The following is a 26,001-nucleotide window of genomic DNA, read 5'->3' on the forward strand; positions in this document are numbered from 1 at the left end:
TGTATGCAATATATTGCCGTATTCTGAAGACGTGTCACCATACACATTTATGGATTATGCTATTTTTATGGAACATTTGTTACAGAGACATCTTGTGATTAAAATCTAGCTGCAATTATAATGTTTATGTACTGTAACAGAGCTCAAACATGCAGCACAGCCAAAGAGCTAAATTGAAATCACACATGCTTGACACAATGTGTGTATCGATGTATCAATCCCTTTTGTGTGTATTGTTTTAAAGAAAAGGGGGAGTACAGTAAAGGATATAAGCACACATCCCAAAGTTAAACTGTAGCAATATTCCTAAATAATACAACATACATTTATACCTTGTATAAATATCATCTATATATTTGAGCGATACATAGAAGATAAACACATATGTAACAGTACAGGCTGTTGGGCTGGGTTTCCCGGTATTATATATTGCAAAAATACGAGATATGACTTAGGGTAATGTAGCAGGTCTAGTAACCCATAGCAACAAATAGCATTTATTCAACTCAGCAAAGATTAGATACATAATGTGAGATCTTTTCCTAATTCACGAGTCTAACTCTAATACATCTAATGAATATGTCCCTCTTAGCTCTGAATGTATCCCCCCTTTTTTGAAGTTGGAGTTAACTGAGAGACAGACACTCCCTGTAAAATGTTGTGCTTGTCTGTAATGGATTAATTTATACATGCACAGATATTGTTACCCCTATTAAAAAAATGCCTAAAGAAACAGACTCCTCTCTCTCTCTCTCTCTCTCTCTCTCTCTCTCTCTCTCTCTCTCTCTCTCTCTCTCTCTCTCTCTCTCTCTCTCTCTCTCCCTATATAAGTATGGATTTTCAGGGATGTCTCCAGTATTTATATTGCAAACCCACAACTCTTCTATATTCCTAAGCATCTTCAGTTGACAGAGGACACTGGGAGTTGTAGTCAAATAAAAAACAGGGGGCTGCATGCAGTTTGGTGGGTTTTCTTTACCTGCCCTTTGAAAATCAATTCTTGTATCCTCCTACAGACAGCTTTGTGAAATGACAACCACAAAATGTCAATTTTTTTTTATTAAAAATGTATATAGATTAATGCCTTTTTTTTTAAAAGAAAATACACTAAATAGGGGAACAGTGTTAATCCACATATTGCATATTACATAATACTAACCCTTTGAAGGCAATTGGTTTCTTCCTTGGTATATTCCAAAGCTTCTTGTGATTTTGTGAAAAATGACATGTAAATAACATCAGATTTACCGAAATAGAATTCATGTAGAGTTGCTGTTCAAGCCTTTACAGGGTTGTATACACAAGTGATTTTTTGTTTGGATATCAATGCAAAATAGTTATTCTTGTAAACTATTTATATACTGTAGAGCATATATATGGGGCTGAATGCTATTGATTAACTGTCCGACTTTATAATCCATATTGAATAAAGTATGACTAAAAAACTTCTGCTTGCTGCCGATATGTAGGTAAGGAATAAGAAATCATTTAGCACACTGGAATATTGGCACAATCAATGTCTGCACTGGTCTATAATGGTAAAGGAAACATTTTAGTACAGGTATGGTATCCATTATCAGGAAACCTGTAATCCAGAAAACTCTGAATGACAGAAAGGCCCTCTCCCCTAGACTCCATTTTATCCAAATAATCCACATTTTCAAAAATTATTTATTTTTCTCTGTAATGATAAAACAGTAGCTTGTACTTGATCAAAACTAAGATATAATTAATAGTTATTGAAAGCAAAACCAGCCTATTGGTTGTACTGAATGATTACAGAATTTTCTAGTAGACTTAAAGGGGTTGTTCACCTTTGAATTAACTTTTAGTGTGATGTAAAGATTGATATTCTGAGACAATTTGCAATTGGTTTTCATTTTTTATTATTTAAGGTTTTTGAGTTATTTAGCTTTTAATTCAGAAGCTCATCAACTTGCTTTATATATCTGGTAGCAAGGGTTAAAATTACACTAGCAACCATGCATTGAATATGAGACTGGAATATGAATAGGAGAGGACCTTTCTAGAAAGAGGAAAAATAAAAAGTAGCAATAACGATCCATTTGTAGCTTTACAGAGCTTTGCTTTTAAGATGGGGTCAGTGACGCCCATTTGAATGCTGGAAAGAGTCAGAAGAAAAAGGCAAATAATTATAAAACTATAAAAAATAAATAATGAAAACGAATGGAAAAGATGCTTATAATTGGCCATTCTATTACATACTAAAAGTTTACTTAAAGGTGATCCACCCCTTTAAGTTATGGAGATCCAAAAAAGGGAAAGGTCCATTATCCGGAAAACCCCAGGTCCTGAGAATTCTGCATAACAGGCCTCACACCTGTACAAATTAGGACTTCAATTAATTGTGCTATCTGACTTTTTCTCTAGGAGGAAAGGAATTATATCATTTGTCTCTACAATAATGGAGATCCTAAAGTGGGAGATTAAGTGTTTGTATCAATGGGAGCTGAGAGAAGATACGGGTAAGATATATGTTACCTATCTATAGTATATATATTCCAAGTATTTTAATGGCATGCATGAGGATTTATTTGTGCAAGGAGCAAAAACAATCCCCAAATCATATGCTTTGAAATGCCAGTCACAAAAGTACTTGTGCCAATATCCAGTATTACCCGATGAAATATTAAGCAACTTGTAATTTTAAGAAAAACAATATCTGCCCAAAGTGACTAAAATTTGGGGACCCGGGGCAGGCACCTTTACTGTCCTACCACAAACTAGGCCTCGGACAGGTTCATACAGGGAGGGGGGTTAAGGAATGACACAGCTGTAGATAAGATGCAGTAAGTGTTTAGGAATTACTAAAGAGATCTGCGTTCCTTTGGTCAGTACATATCCTCCCCTTTCACAATCCTCCACACTTTGTAGGTGTTATGTGAAGTCTTTGATTACATGTAATTTGTATTCATATCTATAAAACTAATTTGGATTGTTTATAGCTCATTGTGTCTCTAGCCTCACAATATTCATTGATATTATCCAGGGATACAAGTAGAAAGACCCAAAAAGAACATAGAACACATTCTGTATGAGATCACCTTACTCGTTTGGAAAAGATAAATAGAAACCACTTGTTTGTACATTGTAGGGAAGTAAGTCTGTAAACTCCACTGGCGCAGGGGCCGATATAATGCTCCACTTAATTTGTCAGCGGTGTATAAATGAAGGATAATAAATAACAACTTGCAGGAATACAAAATCCCCATAGGCCATGTAGTTTAAAAAATGCTTTTTGCTTCCACCACAGATGTGACCCTTCTCCATGCACAGTGCACTTTCTCCTTTGTGCGTGAGAGAGATGAGATTTATTCTGCTGCCCAGGCTGTGATCTCTGCTTACCTGTGCCTCCTGTCTATTAGATCTCACAGCCAGTGCATTCTCCTGTCTAAAGCTGGCCATAGACGGCAGGATTTTTAAAAGATTTTTAAGACCAAGCTTATCTTGAAACGATCATTTCAATGTACGATTTGTCCATCAACTAAAAAGACCATATCAAGCGATGTTGTCTAGTTAAAGCTAAGAAAACTGAGGGTAGCTGCCTGCTTGGCCCTGCAAACAATTGGACAATAGATAGATTTCACTGTGAAAATTTTCGATGTCGGAAGAAAAATCGTTAGATGCACGATCGTTCGATTCCCACTAACCTCATGATAATTTGATGGATTTGTCAGATCACACAAGAGTCGGTCGTTTGGGAGAGAAAAATCTTAACATATATGGCCAGCTTAAAGAGATACCGACATCAGAAAATAACCCTTTTTATTATCTATTATAACATTGTCTTTGGATGCTATTAATAATTTTGCCGTAAAAGTATTTGCCTGATGCTTTTACATACTTTCTTACTACCCTGTTCCTCTATGAGGGGGCTGCCATATTTGTGCAGCAGAAGTCCGTTAGCAATAGAAACTCTAACTGACAGGTTAAGAAGAGATAGTCAGGTTGGCAAAACAGTCAGGTTTAGGAACTTTAAATAACTATTACTTACAAAAGCAGAACCATCAGCGAAAAACAATCAACTTGACCTATAGGTAACTTTTAATGTAGATTAATAATTTCAAAAGAAAATGTTTAGTGTCTGTTATGAGCTAAAATACCTTTTTTAAACTGATCAGCCTGGGTTGTTTTTTTTCTTACAATCTAATGCTGGCCACATTCCTTTTTAGATTTCCCAATGATCTTTATCATTTGAGGGGTGGTTCACATTCAAGTATGACCAATTCTAAGCAACTTTTCAATTGTTTTTTTTTAATTATTTACCTTCTTCTTCGGACTTTTTCCAACTTTCACTGACCCCATCTAAACACAAATGCTCTGTATGGCTACACATTTATTGTAATTGCTACTTTTTATTATTTATCTTTCTGCCATCAAGCCATCTCCTATTCATATTCCAGTCTCTCAAAGCATAGTTGCTAGGGTAATTTGGACCCAAGCAACCAGATTGCTGAAATTGCTTGACACAATAACTACAAATAATTAAAAATGAAAACCAATTGCAAATTGTCTCAGAATTTCACTCTCTTCGTCATACTAAAAGTTAATTTAAAGGTGAACAACCCCTTTAACATTTTAGTTACTGGTTTTATCAATTCTTCAAAAAAAAAAAAAAATGAACCGACCAACAACCAAGTTTAATTAATCTACGGGCTCATGAGGCAGCTCTGCGTTCTACACGTAATGCTTAAATCTGGAGTGATTCTATCATAAAAGTGTTTCTACCTATATTTTAAATTCTAGAATGCTAGCTAGTATACTTGAAATGTGACATAGTGAACAGCGGTGCCATTTCAGCACTCAAAATGTTTTTTTTTATTGGAGTGTTCTGTGGATGGATTCCATTGCCGAATTAGTGGGATTTTCCTCTTTCCTCTCAGTGTGACAAATCAGAATGGTCTAAGCATTCAGTCATTAGTCCAATGGCCTTGGCCAAGAAGATGGCAAAGGAGCACATACATATGTTGTATTCCACCCAATCCTTTTTTTGGGGACAGCAATTATACATGGCCCATTAGACTGCCAATCTGGTCAAGAAAATTGACCACCATCATTTTCTCATGTTAATACTCAGGGGCAAAGCCAGATTTGCTGCCTCTGGGTTGTCCACTGTCATTATTGCTGCCTTGTGAACTGTGGTGGCATTAATAATGCTGTTAACTAATTCTGTGTCCATGTTGGGCACATGTTTAAAATATTAGCTGCTAGAGCTGCAAAGGGGCCATTGTGTTTTTCCAGCACTGCATAACTCACCCCTCTGATAAATGAGCCCAGTGATAGAGGCGGAAAGAACTGGAACACTTTTCCCTTTGATAAAAATATGCTCCTAACTGTGCACAGGTCAGCAACTCCTTATTATAAACCATTTCCATTCAAGCTACCTGCTTGGCCGGCATCAAACTATAGCATCATAGGGCAAGTATCTTAAAAATCTTATTCACTTCTGCTCTACTTCAACAGAAAGTAAAAACCTCATCAAATGTGTTGGGTTAGGCCTTAAAGATGAAAAATCAATCTGTTACAGTAACATGTTGATTTCATTACAGTGATTAGCTAGACTAATTCAGATTTGTAAATACCTTTAGTTTTAGGATTAGACCAAATTGCCAATATGCTTCAGAGCTTTATTGGTTTATTTTTTTTGCTTGGCTTCTACAAGCTATTTCTTTATAATGGAGGAACTGCATGGACTTTAACTTAACTTGCAGTGCAAAATAGCCAACTAACCAGATTATTACTTTTATTACTGTTGTTGTAACTTTAGCTCAGAATGGCATTTGTTCTCAAAGATATCCTGTAGAGTCTGCTTGCTCCTGTGTCCATAACAAGAGGCACTGAGGTTTTTTAACTGTTCGGGATCTATTTATGAAGCCTCAATTTTTTCTGGTCAAGTTTTTTAAATAGAAAACTCAAATTTTTAAAGCAAAAACAACTATTCATTTTAGACATTTATTATCCCCCAAAGCTGCTAAAAATTCAAAAATACTCCAGCTGAATCCTGTCGAGGTCATATAGAAGTCAATGGCAGAGGTCCCTTATACAATTTGAAGATGTTTCTTAACATTTTGATCTGCGCTGGATAATCCGAAAAAGTCAGGGTTTTCGAGATATTCGGGCATCAGATTAGAAAAAGTTGTTTGATCCGAATTGATCCAATTTTGTCGAGACTTTTCCTGCACAGACTTTTTTGAACTGATTATTTGATAAAGTATTTGTGTGAGAGTTAGGTCAACTTCGGTTATAATAAAAAAAATGGGATAATTTGAGTTTTACTAAATACCCCCCTTCGTGTGTGTGTTTGTTCAGAGCATCTAGGAGACATCAGTCACATGGAAACAGCACTAAGGTCTGGGCAAGTATCTATTAGATCTACTGTAACTTTAAAATGTGCAGCTTTGCAGGTCTGTCTTGCTGGCTGGGAAATGGGGATACTGCTTTGAGGTCCTGCCTAGACGTCTCTTTTTCTCTTATATTATGTCTATCTTTACTTTTCTGTACTTTTTCTAGTAGGGGGAATACTCTGGATGATCATTGGCCTTTTAAGGTGAAGCCAGCAAGAACTCTCTATTCTTCCAAATCATGGATGGCTGTATACTTATGTACAAAGGTAAGTGCCATAAGTGGTAAGTGTTTTTCTGAATGGGGGAATAACTACAGTCTTCTTTTAGCACAGTTTGTATTTTAGCTGTCCCATAAGGCCAAATATATTATACAGTAAATAATAATGGCACATCTACTTAATTAATTAATTAAAATTGATGTCGCATAGGGCATTTTTTTCCATCCGCTTGCAACACCAGGGGGCAGCTTTATCAAGGGTCGAAAAATTCGAAATTCAAAGTAATTTTTTGGATACTTCGACCATCAAATAGGATACTACGACTTCGACTTCGATTCGAAGTAAAATAGTTTGAATATTCGACCATTCGATAATAGAAGTACTGTCTCTTTAAAAAAAACTTCGACTTCAATACTTCGCCAAATTAAACCTGCTGAAGTGCTATGTTAGCCCATGGGGACCTTCTAGAGCAGAAAAATTGAAGAAAAATCGTTCGATCGATCACTGAAATCCTTCGAATCGTTCGATTCGAAGGATTTAATCGTTTGATTGAAGGATTTTACCGCAAATGGCCTAATTCGATGAAAAAAAACTTCGATTTCGATATTCAAAGTCAAAGTAATTCAATTCGATGGTCGAATTTCGAAGTATTTTCAACTTCGAAATTCGACTCTTGATAAATCTGCCCCCAACCTTTCCATATCTAATTCAGAGATGCCTGAAACCTCCTGTACTGGTGCTTTCTAAACTGAAAAAGTAACTGAAATAAAAAAATTTTGGGGTGTTACTTCATCTTTAATTCAGCCATCTAGTTACCTACTTACCAGTACCTCCTTGCTTGTGGACATCTTGCAAACTGTCTGTAGCCAAAGGAGAGTGTGGTTATTGCAAACCTTATTTAATTCATATTATGCAGCTGTCATTTTATTATTAACCACTGAAATGAAGGAAATAAAACCATTGGATGCCTCAAATGATTTAACACATTAACTCAATGACTTGTAGTTATAGCAAGTAAGTAAAATGCAGATGGATAAAATCAAGACTTCCTCAGTTAACATTCTTTTAGTTAACTCTCTGTGAAGTTGTGTCAAATGTTTACACTCTTTATAGCAAGCATCGAGATAGAAGTCTATGAAGGTTTTCATTAATCCAGGTCATGGTATATCTAGAAGAAGTAAATCTAGAGCAACTGGACTTGCTGAGTAGTCATCGGTTCAACTGATTGATATGGGAAATAATGATGTGCAGGTCCTGCTGGTTTTTAGCTGGGTCGCAAAAAATGTAAGGCGACCTCACTTCCAGCCTGTCAATTTATAGACTTGTCTGCCCCGCCCCTTTTGTGACATCACTGCAGGGTGGGTCTATTAATATAGAGGATGGAGGGGTGCGAGGCGGATTGGGGTTGGGAGGGCGTGGGTGCAGATCGAGGAAAACTCTTCCAATAATTCAATAAGTATTCAGATAAGTAGTGAAACTTCTTCAGTTATTACTCAGCAAGTCCAGTTGCTCTAGATTTACTTCTACGAGACATCTGCAAAGAAATGCACCAGTTGATTTTTTTTTTTTAATGCATATATTTGTAGCTCCTAAGGGTTATGGAAAAACAATGTCATTCAGTGCTAAAATGACTCCTCACCTTTGCTTACCAAAGTAAGTCTGTGTTTTGTGTTTCCAATCAGGCAGTGGAAGCAATGATAAATCCAAGCGACTGAGAAAATCAGGTAAATGGAAGAAAAACCTCCAATCTGTCATGTAATGGGGCAGAATGATGAAAAGAAGTACAGACCTTGGCAATCCAGCATAACACTCACTGAGTTATGGAGAAAATGTGAAGAAAGCAGGTAATAGCATTATTTCCATGCAAAGCTTATTGTGGTACAGAGGTTAAGTCAAGTGTTTGTGGGGACTAGGGGTGCGCCTACTTTATTTAAAAAATGCATGTCTCTATTATTACATCCGTGAGTGTGCGATTCATCAGTGATACTGATACACTGTAAAGTGTGGTGTCTCTATTATTAGCGTTGCTATTTTATAATTTTAGGGCAGAATACATTATTTAAAGGAGAAGGAAAGGCAAAACATAAATAGCTTTCTGGTGGACTTATAACTTACTGAACGCTTTGAAAGTTGTCTCCCTGGTGTCTAGTAGAAGCAACAGCGCTTGTGAAGACTAGTGATGGGCGAATTTGCACCGTTTCGCCGAAAAATTCGCGAATTTTGCGAAGTGGCGAAAAATTCGAGAAACGGCGCCGGCGTCTCGTTTTTGACGCCGGCGCCCGTTTTTGACGCCGGCGTCCGTTTTTTCGAAAAAATTGTTTTGACGCCGACTAATTTTTGCCGCAAATTTTCGCGGGCGTTTCGCCAATTAATTCGCTGGCGGCAAAATGCGCAAATTCGCCGCGAATTCGCGCCTGGCAAATAAATTCGCCCATCACTAGTTAAGACTGCAACGTTGGATTTCGGTGACGTCACACATTTTTTAGGCAGCTTCCTCCCTGCTACCCAGAGGCAGCCTTGAGGCTTGTTGGGCACAATTTCAGTCTAATGTGCATGTCTCAGGGGCACAGGCTTTCTCCATTGGATGATGACGCGCATGCAAATCTGGCTATGCGATTGTCATCATTGACCCCTAGCAACACGCCCCCCCAGCTTGTGATGCTCATGCTCCTTGTGCAGCCTATAACGAGCTGCTCATACTGCTTAGTAATGAGCACTACGTCATTAATGACGCGCTCCTAGGGTCAAGGCTTTTTTTTTTCACGCATGCGCAAGAAAAGGGAAGAGGCAAAGAAAGCATCCGATACTTCACAAACGTGGCAGCTGTGTGACTGCAAATGCGAGCAGAGCAGGAACGCAAATTTTAGTCGATTGGATTGGCATAGGCGAGTTGCAACTATAGCGATTTAGGAGATCTTCAGGAGTCCTTAAAGGGAGATAGGTCATGATTTTTGCCTTTCCTTCTCCTTTAACACAATTTCGCATTTCTTGATATTCTAGTTAATTTTAAAGGCACATTATTATTTTTATTCTTTACTGATATAACACTGGAATATTCCAAAGTGCTGCACAAAGATTATAAATCATTCACATCAGTCCCTGCTCCAGTGGAGTTTATAATCTAAGATTTGCATTATTGGTTATATAGGTAATTACAAGGAACTTTGACAAGTCGAAATTCATACATGGAAATGTAAGATAAGTGATACGTGACATTGTATGAATCACAGTTGCTAAATAATCATAGATAACAATTCTGGCATATTTTATTTAAAGTTTTCTTTTAAGGCCCACTTCATTTAAAGATATAGCATTACTTATCTTGTGCAGCCTAGTGGGTGGGGGATTTGTTTCATTTCATTGTAATAATACAAGCGCCAGATACATCTATTATTACATTCTGATTCTCGGCTCACAGCTACAACAAATCCTATTTTTAACAGTGACTATTAAATGCTAATGCTTACCACTAAGAAACAAACTGTACTGAAAACAGGTACACTGGATTATGTAACACTTACAAAAGCTGCAGGTCTGTAGACTGTATATTTCGGATTTATGTGTTGATAATTAGTGATGAGTAAATCTGTCCCGTTTCGCTTCACCCAAAAATTCGTGAAACACATTGAAGTCAACGGGTGTCAGAATTTTTTTATGCACAACAATTTTAATACGTGCTACAATTTTTTTTACAAGTGCGACAATTTTTCTTCCTCCAAATGCATTAAAATCAATGGGAGTTTTTTCTTATGCCTTTTTCTCTCTGCGACTTTATTGTCACGCTGATTTTTTTTTTCCGCAACAATTTTTTGCCACAGTTAAAGGGAACTGTCGCCAAAATTTAAATTTTATATAAGCTTCATCATAATGAAATAAGAAACTTTCTAAATACAATCAATTAAAAATTCTGTACCGTTTCTGAAACACCGTTATCTTCACTATCCCTCTCTCAGCATCTGTTTCTCCTCATTCTGTCTTCATTGAGGAGTTGGATGTCAGATGAATGATCCAATATATCTTATAGGGGGCTCCTTTTGCCTAGACTCTATTTAAATCACCAGAAATCCTGTCTCTCTACATGCAGAATTTGTGAAAAAGGCAGTTATTGTGTTTGTACTGGAATCAGTTATTTGAGTGAGCTCAAATGCATCTGCTAGGAAAGGAAGCCCCCTATAAAATGCATTGGATCATTCATCTAAAACCCAACTGCTGCATGAAGACAGAATGAAGAGAAAAAGATGCTGAGAGAGGACATAAACTTGATTATTTCAGAAACAACTGATTGTATTTAGAAAGTTTCTTACTTCAGTATGATAAAGCTCATTTTAAATTTTAATTTTCACGATAGTTCCCCTTTAAGCAAAACAATTTGCAGAATTCACTGCAAATCTGTGGCTGGCGAAAAAAAATTGCTCATCACTATTGATAATACCAAACCTGTTGTTATGTAATTGAATATGTCGAATGCACATTTTACATTCCAGCCTCTTATACTGAAGGACCAGGGTAAATGCTGTCTTTGTCCCACCCTAAAACTAACTTTAAACCCACGATTTCCATTCATAAAGTAATACATTTCCCAGTTTGTATTGATTGCCGTTCCTCCCTGATTGTATTAATGTATAACTAAGCCTGAGCTAAAAACAAAGCAATTCGATTTGCTCTTTGTCTAAAATCTGATTGGTTTTTATACAATACAGATTTGTTCTATACTTTGAGATAGAGTTAAAAAATAAATGAAGATTTCTCAGTAAAGCAAGCCATGAACTCATCAGGAACACGGAGACCCAGAACTATAAGAATAGACAGCAATCCTTTTTTTTTTAAAAAAAAAATAAAAAGTCAATCCAGATTTAGTCGCCTAAAGCAATGTCAATTTATGCATGTGCGGGCAGACTTTTCTCAGGATGTCTGAGGAATATATCTTCTGCATTCTTTTGGTAATATGTGAGAAATAAATATAGTCTTTCCCTGAGAATTTCATTCGGTTCGTTTTCATTTTTGTCACCTTCAAAGACTGAGGGAGAACTGCTGGAAGCAATTAGGCTCTCAAATGAAGATAACTGTACTGACCCAAAAGGAAGCTAGTTGTGTTGTCACTTTCATTCTTTTTAAATTGTTACCTGAAATATTATTGTATGTAAGTGATAGCTACAATGAATATGTTAAAAATCAATTCATATGTCCCATGCAAAGTTCATGCTGAATTTAGAAAAGGCCTTCGAACCTAAATGTGACAGTTTGCCAAAGAATGAAAGTGTTATTGTAAGCAACTTTCCAATATACACTAAAAATTGACAGCAGTATCTTTCTGAAATATTAAACAAAGTAACAGAAATATAGACTAGTAATGAATCTGTCCAGTTTAGATTCGCCAAAAAATTGATTTAATGCATTATGCAAATTTCTCGCCATTTTGACAAATTTTTTGGCAAAGCAAAACGGCAAAAAATAACCTTGAAACGCATTGAAGTCAATGGGCGTCAACATTTTTTTTACGCTCCAAATGCATTAAAGTCAATGGCTGTTTTTTCTTATGGCAACTTTTTTGTCCAAATGCATTAAAGTCAAATTGAGTTTTTTCTTTTGGGCATTTTTTTTCTGCAAACTTTTTGTCACTGCAAATTTTTCCGCGCCGCATTTTTGCCACAGTTTGTGCAGATGGTGAATTGCAAAATTTCGCTGCGAATCCATGGCTGGGGAAAAATTTGCTTATCACTAGTATAGACATATATATTCTGACTTTTGAAAAAAAATATAAATTTATTTTTTGCACGCACTTCTCCTTTAAAAAAAAAAAGCTAGTTTATTAGAAACAATAATAGTTTGTATTATTAACTATTATCTGACCTTGCACACCATCTTTTATTTTGGACGGATGGTGCTCCCCAACTCCTAATCTATTTCATTTTTATTAGAAACAATGTTAAAAGTCACATAGACAATATTAATGTTTCTGAGGTATCTACTTCCTTCCTCAAGGGAAGGAGAAGTAGGAAGGGAGAAAATAATGGAATGGTGCCAAATCAAAAATAAAGTGGAGCCACCAACCACATATTCAGTCCAATTAGAAAAATAGTGAAGATAAAGGAAAAGTCTCACAGTTCACCCCAGTCTGAGGGTTCATTTTTGTATTTAGAGCATGACAATGTGAAATTCCCAAAAATCCAAACAATAGTAGTTAAAAGTACAAAAACATTTATTAGGAGAGGACAGGAAAAAGCCTAATGCATTTTATGCCTGTTGGGGCACTTTTAGTTTGGATACCTCCGAATCATTAATGTTGCCTATGTGGCTTTCAACATGTTTTTTCCTGATAATCTTTACTTTTTGCACTGTGCACCATATTAACTTTGTATTAGTAGGGGATATGGAAGACCCCATGACAGGTGTACCTCATTACAATAATTACTATTCAGCTGTGCTGCCAATTAATGATACAAAATATATATATTTATTGTAGGGGTTCAATCAGTGGCAAAAGTGGCAATACATTTTGTCATAAGAAGAAACTGTGACACCCCATGTAACTACAAACTGGTCTGTAGCTGTGTTTTATTCACAGCAGGCTTGTTCACAAACCAGGTCATTTGTTATAATTCTGTACACATTATTCAAAAAATGTAGTTTCATTCTTCTGAAACAGAACAGACCAGCTCACTGGCCATCTGGATATGTAGGATTGAAAGCCTGATTTTTCAAAGTACCCCAGCCACTGAGTGTCAATATTACACAGATAGCCTTTTTGGAGTTTTTTTCCTCCATTCTCTTAGTTGCACCACCACCTAGAGCTCACTTTCAGACCCACCCCCTTTTTATCAGCAATGACTTACTCCAACACCTGTACTGGCTTTTTGGCTTTAGAGAACACAGCCCCTGTTATTTATAGAGAATTGTGAGAGAGAGACATACTCACTTCGATTTTTACAGTTACTATGGGAGTGATATACCCTCTTAGACAGAGAAGCGCAGACCTTAAGGAAACCTCCTTTTCTGAATGCCTTTCTGATGAATTTTGATAAACCGTTACATACATGAATGACTAACACATTTCTTCCACTTTACCAGGGAGGCATAGCAGTAAAATCAGGGAATATGTCTGCCCTGTCAGATAGGCCTTTGATGACGGATGGTTTGTTTCAGCTGTAGTAGTTCACAGTAAACATTAACTGACACCCGGCTACATCAAAAATATCTATAAGAAATAATTCAATTTCTTTATTTGCATTAAAAATAATCTAAAAAAAGACATTCAAATACTAAATTCATGGGACTTCCTTTAGGTCTTTGACCAGGAATAGGAAGGAATGATTGCATTCACCTAATGTTCATGTTCTGCAAAGTTAATCCCTTTTGCTGTTTAGATCCAAGTTAGTTCTTTCACCTTAAACTGCATTTGCTATTTTTAACGCTAACTGAAAAGAGTGTTGCACAAGTCATTTCTGCAAGTGTAGGCTTGAAACACTTACTCTATCTGCTAGATTTCGGGTTGTCATTCAAAATTATAGCATGCAACTTTGCTTCATTCTATTTTTACAGAAGAATAAATTATTTAAAACTTTTCCACCCTCCATTTTATTCCTCAGAGGTTATATTTCGCAGAACATAGAAAACCTAAGTAATGGATCATATTTTAAGTGTACATTATAACAATAGTTTCGTTTAGTATATAGTGCAGAGAAGAGACTCTAGTTCTCCTGAGACAAACAGGATTCCATTTTATTTGTGACTGTTTTACGGGGGGGGGGGAGTTGCATCATGTGTTTGTTTAAAGATAGTTTTTTTGTGTGGCTGTAACTGTAACAGCCACTGAGAGAATCAGGAGCACTGAGATTATGATTATCATTATATGTAACAATAATGACTAATTATTCAGCAGGCAAACAATTCAGAAATTTGATTGTACTTGGTACTGACTATAAACAGATTAGTGGGGAAATATATGCTATTTTATTCTGTATGCTTTTTTCTGTAATATACTCATAATTACTAACTGTCAGTTATTGACTTTCCATTGGCACTGGAAAGCATTAAGCATTGATTGGTTGGTCTTTAAAATATATGACCCAGCCTTCACAGGCTCCTGGAGTGAAAATGTCATGCATTGCATAGATCACTCTTTGTTTTTTGGCCTTTTTTTGTTTCAAGAACCCCTTGGAGGTCTAATATTTTTGAACCCCCCCACTTAGTTCATAACAAGGCTACATATACAGTATTGGAAAACATGGAAGAATCACTTATCCACCAATTCTTATAAGAATACATAAGACAGCAAATATGTGTTCATCCTAAATTTCCCACTAACTAATCCTCAACCTAAGCTTTAAGCTGTATGTAAAATGTCGAGAGAGAAGGCGCACACCCTTATAGTTAATTACGAGTAGCTAATCCATAGGAGGCTCCCCATGTGGGTCTCCAAAGCTAACATACAAGAATCCAAGAATAAAAAAGTTTATTACAAAAGATAAAAAAGGGGTTACAAAATTGACAAAAATAATAACTGGTGAGCCCAACGCGTTTCGACCGTAATGGTCTTCCTCAGGGGCACGAATAATAAATATTCAAAAAGAAAAGGCAGTATATAGACTTTCTCCTGAAATTTCACTAAAATTAGATATCAGCCAATGTTCCCTCTACTCAGATACTATTTTTTATATCTCAATTCTGACATCCTGTAGAAGTTTCATAGTGTTTTGGGAATTGAAACCACTGGTTATCCAGGGAAGATATAGGGGGTTGTGTACATACAGGGTACATAAGGAGTCAACACTCTGCACACCCCATTAGAATAATTATATTGTGCTGGGGTGAGGGCACTATTGATCACACTCAGTCTGCCATTTGTGTTTAGAAACTGGTAAAGAAGTAGTTGACATGCACAGAGTTTTGGCAGCTGCCTCCCTTCATCAGGCTCAAAGCTTGCACCTAAATATGGAAGTTGGCTACCCCTAAAATGCTGTGCACATGAACTGCTTCAATATCTATGCATGGGGGGGGGAGGGGCTCCTCCTTTAATTTGCCACTAGAGTGCTTGCATAATCTTACCAAGTCCCCTCAGCTGCTGTTAGTCAGTTCAACAGAAGGTGCTTGTATCCTGCTTCGATTTCCAAGTGGTAATATTAAAGGCTGCAATATATACTGGGAACCTTCCTGGTATCAGTTAAATATATGCGAAGATCACCTTTCTAACATCAGCAACATTCGGGTGTAAAATAAGTTGGGGAGCAAAGCAAGCATGAAAAATGTTTCTACGTGGTACATAATAAGTGCTGTGATTGGCCATTTGGTAGCCCTATGTGGAATGTGGTATGTTTCAGCCTACATGAGGCTCTATTTGACAGTACACATGGTTTTTCTGCAACCAACATTTCACTCCAGGTCAGGAATTCAAAAATTAGAACCACTGGGAGCAACATCCAAGGGGTTGGTGGACAACATGGTTCTCCCAAGCCACTGGTTGGGGATCACTGATCTAGACATTCAAAGTTGTACACAGCAGATCCCCATCTTCTGATCTTGTTAGGCAAACTTTTGTTTGTCATTGGGTCAAAGGAAATCAAAACTTTATCAGAAGGTGAGATTACTCCTGTCATAGAAGATGATCTACAGGATTGATTAATAATCATAGCTAATTCAAAATTAACTGGGTTCAATGTTGAAATGTAATTTTTCTTTACTAATTTCTTTACTAATCCGCCTTGCATTGTAAATGTTATATAGTGTATATTGTGAGTTGGTGCCTAAGCACAGGTAAATGGCAGGGGCTTTGTGCATGTGCTATGAATAAACAGCTATGAATAATCAGATGTTAAGGGCATCTTGGGAGGCATGGATCTTAGGGCAGAAACACACGGTCAGATTCGGGGAGATAAGTCACCCAGTGACTAATCTCCCCGAACTGCCTTCCCTAGCCTTGCCACTGGCTAGAATGTAAATCGCGTGATGGCACTCGGATCGCTTTATTTTCCGAAGTCGCCCAAAGTTGCCTCACAAGTAAACTTCTGGCAACTTTGGAAAATGATGCACTCCGAGTGCCATCCCACCGGTCATTTACATTCTAGCCCGTGGGAAGGCAGTTTGGGGAGATTAGTTGCCACGAAGAAGAGATTTGTCGCCGGGCGACTAATCTCCCCGAATCTGACCGTGTGTCTCTGCCTTTAACTGGTAAAGGGCTATGGTGTCTTCAGCTGGTATAGCAGCTCAAGACATAAGAAGAGACATTTCCCCATGCAGCACAATGCTCAAAGTGCAGTTTTCGGGAATGTTTTTTTCCACAATTGCAACTGCACCAGATGCTTGAAATTAACACTTTGTTTTCATTGTGAGTAATTATTTTTGTGAATCAGATGCATGTTGGGTCATTTTTATTGTGTAATAGCATGAGATTCTTTTGGTGCAAGTCTGTCTCTCCAGTTAATGAAACCTACTATGAAAATCCTAAAATGACCTGCTTGACATTCTGTTGGTGGGAGTTCCAGGCTTCCCCAGCATCAATAGGTGCACTTGCACATGATTTGTGCAGTCAAGCAGACTGGATGCATGCAATGGCCTTTAGTTAAGAAGGCAAAATGTACCTGTTTGGACACAAGTAACTATCGTCTCATTGACATCTATTTGAATGCACTTGTAAATGAGCCATAAGGTTCAACATATCTAATTCACTTTTAATTTAAAGTAAAATCTGCCGTACAGGTCTCTTCAAAGAAGGGTGAGATTTCTATCAAATCATAGCAAATATGTGAAAAGGCCAAGATACATACCGAAAGGAGGAAAGATAAACGGCCCAGCATAAATGTGTATAGTATGAGCAAGTGTTATTACAGATGTTACTGGCTGCCAGCATTATACCAAATCACAGTGTTCTGGGGGAAGAAGGATAAACACAATTTTGCCAAGCGATACTCTGTAATAACTGTATCTAGGAAGGTGCAATAATAATATTATTATGTTATGAGAGTATTTTACTCTCTACTGGAATGAAACATCACTAATGCTCTTTCTAAGAGACATAATAGATGAGGGTGTTTGGACACAGTATGGTTATTATATGTGTGACTGTGGTCAGCAAGGGCAACAATGTTGTAGGCACTCAATTTCCCGAAATGTTATCCAAGGAGTATTAAGGTATGTTTTATGCATATAAATATTAATATTGACAAATATTTTTTTCTCTTTCAGAATATCTCTGTGGCTGTAAGCCTTGATTAATAATGGAGTCTCAACAGGAGGCTGAGTAAAGTGGATCAGTTGGTATGGCAAGCACTGTATGCCTACGGTATGTCTTTATGTACAATGCACAATATTTTCCCACATTTTGTGCAGTCCTGTATCCTAACATTTCCTAGTTTATTTCACTGCCTTGTCATTTTGATTATGATAAATATTTAACTTTAGAGCTTGTATACTGCCCTCATTAGACTGTTTGAAACTTCAACCTATTTTTCTTCATTTTTAGTGGATCGCCTCTCCTCTTGTTAATGCCTAGTCTATCCCAGGGATTAAAAGAGCATTAGACAAATCTCTCTTTGAGCATTTCATATACTTGATACATCATATATATATATATATATATATATATATATATATATATACAATGTTCCCTGTAAAGGTCTTGTTTATTTTGGTTACTCTCCAACTTACTCTTGTCTTATATAAAATGAAGATGGGTGTCCAAATCCATTCCTTTTGCTTAGTCAGTGATACAAACGACTGACAGGGTAATGGTTTACATTTTGTACATTTTTTTTGCAAGTTTTATAACACCCCAGCGTGGGCACATACGCACCAGATGGTTTATTTCTAGACTGAAACGCATTTGTCCACATCTGAATACAGACATTGTGATTAATACTCCTGTGGCACCAGTTCCCTCCAACAAGACTAGTATGTAGTGATGAGCGAATCTGTCCGGTTTCACTAAAAAATTTGTGAAACGGCGAAACAATTTGCGGACTTGCAAAAAATTTGCGAAACACATTGAAGTCAATGGCCGTCAAAATTATTTTGATGCGCAACAATTTTATGCGCTGGTCAATTTTGACACGGAGGATTTTTACCAGGTGAATTTTTGTCGCAGTTTTGCAAAAACATTAGCAAAACGCGGGAATTCGCAGCAAATCCATGCCTGCCAAATTTATTCGTCCATCACTACTATTATGACATAGTTTCAGCAAATGCCAAATTACGTTGTACTTGAGTTGAGCTGTAATATTGAAAGCCATGAATTAAGTCTGAATCCAGAGCTTCAGTATACATATTTGGATTTATCACTTTATGATTTTCTGTATTGATCTTCTGATTTTATAGTCTTGGGTCAGGACAGTATCCTGACAAATAATGCAGTGGGGATGTAAAGTATACAGTTAGTTTAATTTAGGATAATGTTTAAGACTTTCAGAAAGGATTTTGAAAACAATTAATGGTGGATTGTTCTACATAATTTGGAAGTAAATTGACAATCTGATCTGACAAATTTCTGGGAACCCCAGATATAATTTTGATTCATAAATAGAAATGCATATTCCAAGCTAGTGTGACACCCAAACTATTTTAGTCCTAATCAATAAGACAGTTGGTGCTATGATTGACTGTCCTTACTCAGTATGCACATCTCACTATCTCTCTCTTATGCCAGTGAATGATCTCTTTTTAACTGTCCAATCCTAGCAATTAAAATATTTATACTTACCTTGTTTATGTACATTTACTCTGGGGTCCTGTACAGTGCCTCTTTTCTAAGGTAAACAAATTCAATTTGTGTTCAGGTAATATTGATGTGGTCATTAAAATAAGAAGTGATTACCAAAAATATGATGTTTTATAATATTTAACAACTATGGTAAACAATTATGGATGTTTAAATTTGTAAAGAAGGATACTAGAGACCTGTTTCAGGTATACAGAATAACTGTTTGCTTTCCCCTGTAGAACTTTACAGTGAACATTTCCTCCAGCGCAAATCTTTTAGCTGCTATTTTGGATCATTTGGTTGTAGATAAGTCCCATCTCTTTTCTGGTAAGTCTTGTGTATGCTGCCATCACCTAGGGGCCCATTTATTAAACCTTGATTTTTTTCTGGCCAAGGTTTTAAGGGGAAAAAAAGACAAATTTTTTTTAGAGATATATCATACCCCAAAGCTGATGTCCTTGAAGTTGTTTTTTGATATTGTGATCTGCACTGGATAATCCCATAAAGTCAGGTTTTCGTCTGATAATTCGAAAAAGTCTAGTTATCGGAGATTCCATTGTACGATATGAATTGTCGGTCAAGTTTGTTGGGACATTTTGTCTCTCCGATTATTTCTAGAAAAATTATTGATACGGGAGTTTGGTTACTTTGTTTTCATAACAAACTGAGATTAATTCCAGTTTTAGTAAATCAACCCTCAAATGTGCCAAGTGGTAACATTGCCATGTGCATACCCACCTTCAATGTATAGTGCTTAATAAGAGAGTATACTGGTAAGGCACTCCAGGACTCCAGGGGTCAGAACTATTTCTGCAAGGTTTTTTTTTTTTTTTTAAATAATCCATAATGAGAATTTTGCCAAGAACTGTGGACTTTACAGTTGTGTTAATAGTAGCTTTCTATAGAAAATAGTCATTAAATAGCTTGTACCACACATTTTTCACTGCTGTCCTATCAATACTTGCCATTGCTTAACCCCCGCCTTCAAATTGCTCCTATTCATGCAGTTACTCCATATAATAATAAAGCCGCAAACTAAACAAATGTAATAAATCTATATACGAGTATAAAAACTTTTATTACAATGGAACAGAAACTATTAATTATAATAAGTTGATTTAATAGTAAGGTAGTATGGAGGTGACCAATCAGGACCTCAAAAATTGCATTGCTTCTAAAAAATTTTTTTTTACCATTTTTCAGGTGACCGCTATCAGCGCTGCTCTTGAATCATGAATCAACGGTTGAAACTAAGCAAATGAACTAAATGGATCTTGATACATCAACTTGGAGAAGAACAAAGACACAACACTTTCTCTCATAAATATGCCATAAGATTTTTATAGTTTTTTGTAACCCATCTCTTTATAATCTGTCCACTCATGTATAACGGGTAAGTCATTAATAGAAGGTTGATAACGTTTCCCCATCCTTAATAGTGTTTTTAAAATAATATTGGGAGAAGTAAAACGTTGAATCAATCACAGTTCATTTTAGGTTTAGAATTTTTAAGAACACACTGGCCTCTTGGTCATGCTTGTTATTTTGCCCAATAAGGCACGCCCATGAAAATGATTAAGATATTAGTTAGTATAGATTTATTTCCAATTTATTTCCAATACTTCCAATTTTAGAATACCAATAGAAACAGTATTGAATATGATGTTGCAATTTCAACAGAAATAAATAGATATTATACATATTGGCATGCAAAAAGAACATTATTCAATATTCTGGAGGATCAATTAGCAATATAGGTCTAAAAGTATAGGTTGCTGTGTTTTTTCTTTTATAGGTAGGATGTAAATGGTTAATAAACACACAATCCCTATCATCTGTATAGGGAAGAGGGACATAACTACACATTAAGTAGACCCTGTGGTTGCTGAGGGCCCAGGAGTGTAGGATTCCCAGTAAGGCTCTAATTAATGTGCTATTTCAATATATATTTGTAGAATGGGTCAACTTACCAATGTTTTGGTTGAATTTTGCCATTGGGAGGTTTTGGAAAGCAGCTATATGAGAATATATCAACCAATGAGCAATAATGAGCTATTAATAATTGATCCAAAACTTTATAAGACTTCTATTGAGAAAAACACACTTGTGTTGCACAATGCAAGAATTCAAGCATGATGTTCCCATTGTGGACTTCTTTCATATTTATTGGCACCTGTAGATTTGTCTATCATAAGTGTATCTATAATATCAATTTGATGAATTTAATAAAGTGGGACTAAGCAAAAACATAAAACAGATGGTACACAGATGGGGAATTTACTCTTTCCTTCCTTTGTTTTTACATCATTAAAATAAATATAACGTTTTAGCTTGATTTCCTGCTTGGTGTATTGAAACTAAAGTGGTGTGCAGTATTGCTGGAAATATGTGGGAGTTTTCTGAAATCTTCCTACCTCACTCTGTCAGGTCAGGGAAATTAAACGCTACAGTAGAATCTGGGTGGCAAATGTACCAATGAGACATCTCAAGGCTCTGTAAGTTGGAGTTCAAACTATTTCTGTTCTACCAGTCACGTGCTTCAATGGCTTTCTTGTAGCTTGGTGTTTCTGCAGCATCAAACCTTATTCACGTGGTTGCAACTTAATGGGCTGAGCCTATGTGTAAATAGATAACAAATGAAAAACATAAATACTCTAATGGGAGTTGTAAGTGCAAAATAAAGGCTTTTCTTCATTATTGGGGTTGTAAAGTGAAGACATTTTCTGGTAGTTGTTCAAGTTGGACTGATGGAGCATAAGAAATGGCATTCTATTTTTATAATATATATATATTTTATAATGTCATGAGTTTCAAGCAATAATTGTATCTACTGGGGTATTAGACAAGACAGTTCAAATGACAAGTTGTTTCTGAGAGCTGTAACGTCCTTTTTGTCCTCTTTCTATAACTAAGTACTTTTTAGTAATATAATGAAACCCAAAGCGACATAATTTAGGGGTCCATTTCTTAAACCTTGATTTTTTCTGGTCAAGGTTTTAAGGGAGAAAACAAGAATTTTTTGTGGAAAAAAACAACTTGAACTTAGAGATTTATCATACCCCAAAGCTGCTAAAAATCTGAATCTGAAAATACTCCATCTCAAACCGGTCAATGGCAATTTGTTTCTAGACATCGTGATCTGCGCTGTATAAGTCTGGGCTTTCAACGATAATCTGAAAAAGTTTCGGAGCGTCAATCGTACAATACGAATTGACAATTGATTTTGTTGTGACATTTTGTCGCTCCCAATTATTATTGATAAATTAGTTCAATTCATGGAAGGGAGTTAGGTCAACTTTGTTTTTAGAAAAATATTAGATAAATTCGAGTTTTAGTAAATCAGCCCCTTAGATTATATTGTTTGATACACAGCAATGATGAACCCATTATTAAAAGAGTAGAACGAGTAAAAAATGACTGGGATCTGTTCTTTGTTGGGTATTTCTGTTTCAAAGCAAACATTTTCCTCTTCTTTCTGTGTCTTGTTAGGAAGCTGGCATTGGCTTTTCATTCCCTTGTCCTCTACTAACTGGCATCCAGTTTATGTCTGTTCATTTTATTTTAGGATTTCTCCTTTACACCACCTAGAGTAAATCAAGGGCCTGCCCTTGTCCAGCGATTCCCTGAAAGGGGACTTATCTCCACTCTCCATGTTTATAATTATAAGGTTTGCCAAGTTACTAAGGCAGCACAGATGTGTTACCATAAAGGTGTCCTCTGGAGAGCATTGGTTTTGCAGACTCAATTCCACTAGCACAGATGAGCTAGATACACCATTTATCAAAGTGATTATATAAACAAAGCTGGCCATTTATAACCTACAAGAAGAAGGTTATAAGTATTATTATTATTATTATTATTATTATTATTATTATTATTTTTACACCAGCATTGTGTCATTGAAACCCTTGGTACCCCTCAAAGATATTTAGAAGATCCAAAATAAATGTAATCCTTAGGTCTCTTATGTCAGAATAAGGTCTGTGAATTGTATATATATATATATATATATATATATATATATATATATATATATACACACTAAGCATGTGCAGTGTCACTGACACTGCTAACAAAGATGGAAAACTCTTGTGACAACTTTGAAGGCCTAAATCTTTAGGCTGGTTCAGTATATTCAGCATATAACATATGGCATTTTTAGGCAGATTTATTTTTATATATAATAATAAATTTTTTATTCACTGGCATAAAACTGACGTTTCGGCTGTGTTCTCAAAGTGACTTTAAGAAAGGCTGTGGACACAGCTGAAATGTCAGTTTTGTGCCAGTGAATAAGACCTTTTTACATTTGGATTAGAAAATCTATAGGATTATAGATTGTTTTTATTCTCCTGATATAGTTAGACTGTAGACTTAGAGATACTCTTCCTTTTTCTCTGTTGTCACGTTCAATCTTCGTCCTCACCCTGAGCTCTCTATGTATCTTTTCTTACTATGCTGCTTTTCCATATCCATTAGATAACATCCTGCAAATCTGTGGCTCTGGATTGATCATTAACTTTGTTGCCCTGAACAGGGCTGCCCTGATTCTCGGCACTTGAGTTACAAAGCATTCAGTACAGAAAAATAAAGAATAAACAAATATGGAAATTCAATTTAAATTCATTTTGGCCTGCTGGTAGGGCATGTGGAAGTATAGATGTCATATAAGATAGAATGCACACATTAAATGTGGACATTCCAGAACTTAAATCTCACTGGGTCTGCATGCAATCTGAATCCTACTGAGGACTAGTAACACCAAACAATTAAAATGAATGAACACATACATAAATGATTCAGTAGATGTGTACTTTACTGTATACATTGAAGGGTTCTGTAATTCATATGTGTGCCAAACAGAATTTCTAGCAGAAGTTCTCAGAACTCAAAAGAAAATATTTTCTTCCTTTCTTTAGTAGGGCTCAAAGAAGGGGTGTCTTATAAAACTGCACAGCAACACTGTTTTGTTCCCTAAATAAAATGGTAGTTCCCTCAGTTTATGTTCATTCTGCAGAATCTAATAGGGACAAACTGAAGCAGATACTCAATTCACAGTAATAGCCTGAGTTGATTGCTTGTAATGTATGTATTATTCCTGAATCAAACTGAGCAGTGCATCTTTATCTTCTATACATACTGTAGTTTAAATATCTCTTAGTTCCTTTAATTTTTATTGCTATTTCAGCAGTATCTATATCAGCATCTGTAGTTACTATTTGGCCAAGGATGTGAAGATGTCACTCCATACAGGTGGATTCTTACTTGAAAACAATAGAAAAATATTTTATTTTTTATAACCTTGAATTCTATAGAAGAAAATAGTATTCTATTTTGTTTAAAACCATTAAATTACTAATTTCAATTTTTTTTTCCCCTGTTACTGAAGGTTGTTTGTCATTTCGAGATCCATGATCACCTACTGGTAGTGGTCCTGTAATGGTAGTAAAGTACCAGTTACTGCTTAAGAGCAGAGCATCAATTTTCTAATTAAGGTTTGCTCCAGCAGAATTCTGCACTGAAATCCATTTCTCAAAAGAGCAAACAGATTTTTTTATATTCAATTTTGAAATCTGACATGGGGCTAGACATTTTGTCAATTTCCCAGCTGCCCCAAGTCATGTGACTTATGCTCTGATAAACTTCAATCACTCTTTACTGCTGTACTGCAAGTTGGAGTGATATCACCCCCCTCCCTTCCCCCCCCCAGCAGCCAAACAAAAGAACAATGGGAAGGTAACCAGATAACAGCTCCCTAACACAAGATAACAACTGCCTGGTAGATCTAAGAACAACACTCAATAGTAAAAACCCATGTCTCACTGAGACACATTCAGTTACATTGAGAAGGAAAAACAGCAGCCTGCCAGAAAGCATTCCTCTCCTAAAGTGCAGGCACAAGTCACATGACCAGGGGCAGCTGGGAAATTGACAAAATGTCTAGCCCCATTTCAGATTTCAAAGTTGAATATAAAAAAATCTGTTTGCTCTTTTGAGAAATGGATTTCAGCGCACAATTCTGCTGGAGTAGCACTATTAACTGATGCGTTTTGAAAAAAACATGTTTTCCGATGACAGGATCCCTTTAAGGTTTTTTTAACCTATGAATTGATAAATTTGAGGTATTCGAGTTTTTTCCCCGATTGCATTCAATCGTGTTTTTTACATTTAGATTTTTCCATAAATAAGCAAACGAGTTGTGAGTTTAGTCAAAGTAGAAAAAGCCTCACCAACTCGACCTTTGATAAATAACCACCTAAGTGTAAAACCATGAAAAACTCTAATGCAAAACTTCTCCAAGTAAAAGCAGTTGAGGTCTCATTAAAGTCAATGGGAGCTGTGCTGATCCTATTGAATTTTTTTAAATAATTTAGACTTATAGAGGTTTCCATATTTTTTTTGCCATTAATTGTCCTAAAAACTTTAATTTTAGGACTGAACTCCACATCACGATGAGGACCGATTTGTTGAATGACAATGATATGCATGAGATGTGATTTTATGGAAGTGGAGGCCTATCTATTAAAGTTTGGATTTTAGTGGTTTTAAAGGTTTTTGACACTATAATTAAAATCACTTTACTAAAACCATGAAGGCCATCAAATCTATTAAAAAAATCTGAACTGAAAACTGCAACTTTTTCATATTATTGCACAAAAGCCAGCATCAAAAATACCTGAAAACCACGAATCAAAGAAAGATCTTCCAGTTGTAAAAGAGACTTCTGCCA

The 26,001-nt window shown here is 36.1% G+C and overlaps 1 long non-coding RNA gene across 1 annotated transcript in view; it reads left to right on the forward strand.

Annotated features, from left to right (window-relative positions):
* LOC108717435 overlaps nucleotides 1–21,606 on the forward strand; it is a 28,903-nt gene extending 7,297 nt beyond the window's left edge. The window contains exons 2-7 of the long non-coding RNA XR_001935847.2: nucleotides 2,392–2,486; nucleotides 6,532–6,631; nucleotides 8,266–8,427; nucleotides 17,762–17,858; nucleotides 19,511–19,598; nucleotides 20,475–21,606. This is a non-coding gene — a long non-coding RNA (uncharacterized LOC108717435). The remainder of the gene's footprint in view (nucleotides 1–2,391; nucleotides 2,487–6,531; nucleotides 6,632–8,265; nucleotides 8,428–17,761; nucleotides 17,859–19,510; nucleotides 19,599–20,474) is intronic.
* Nucleotides 21,607–26,001: the final 4,395 nt, after the last annotated feature.

Source organism: Xenopus laevis, chromosome 1L (assembly GCF_017654675.1).
Source record: "Xenopus laevis strain J_2021 chromosome 1L, Xenopus_laevis_v10.1, whole genome shotgun sequence".
Taxonomy (NCBI): domain Eukaryota; kingdom Metazoa; phylum Chordata; class Amphibia; order Anura; family Pipidae; genus Xenopus; species Xenopus laevis.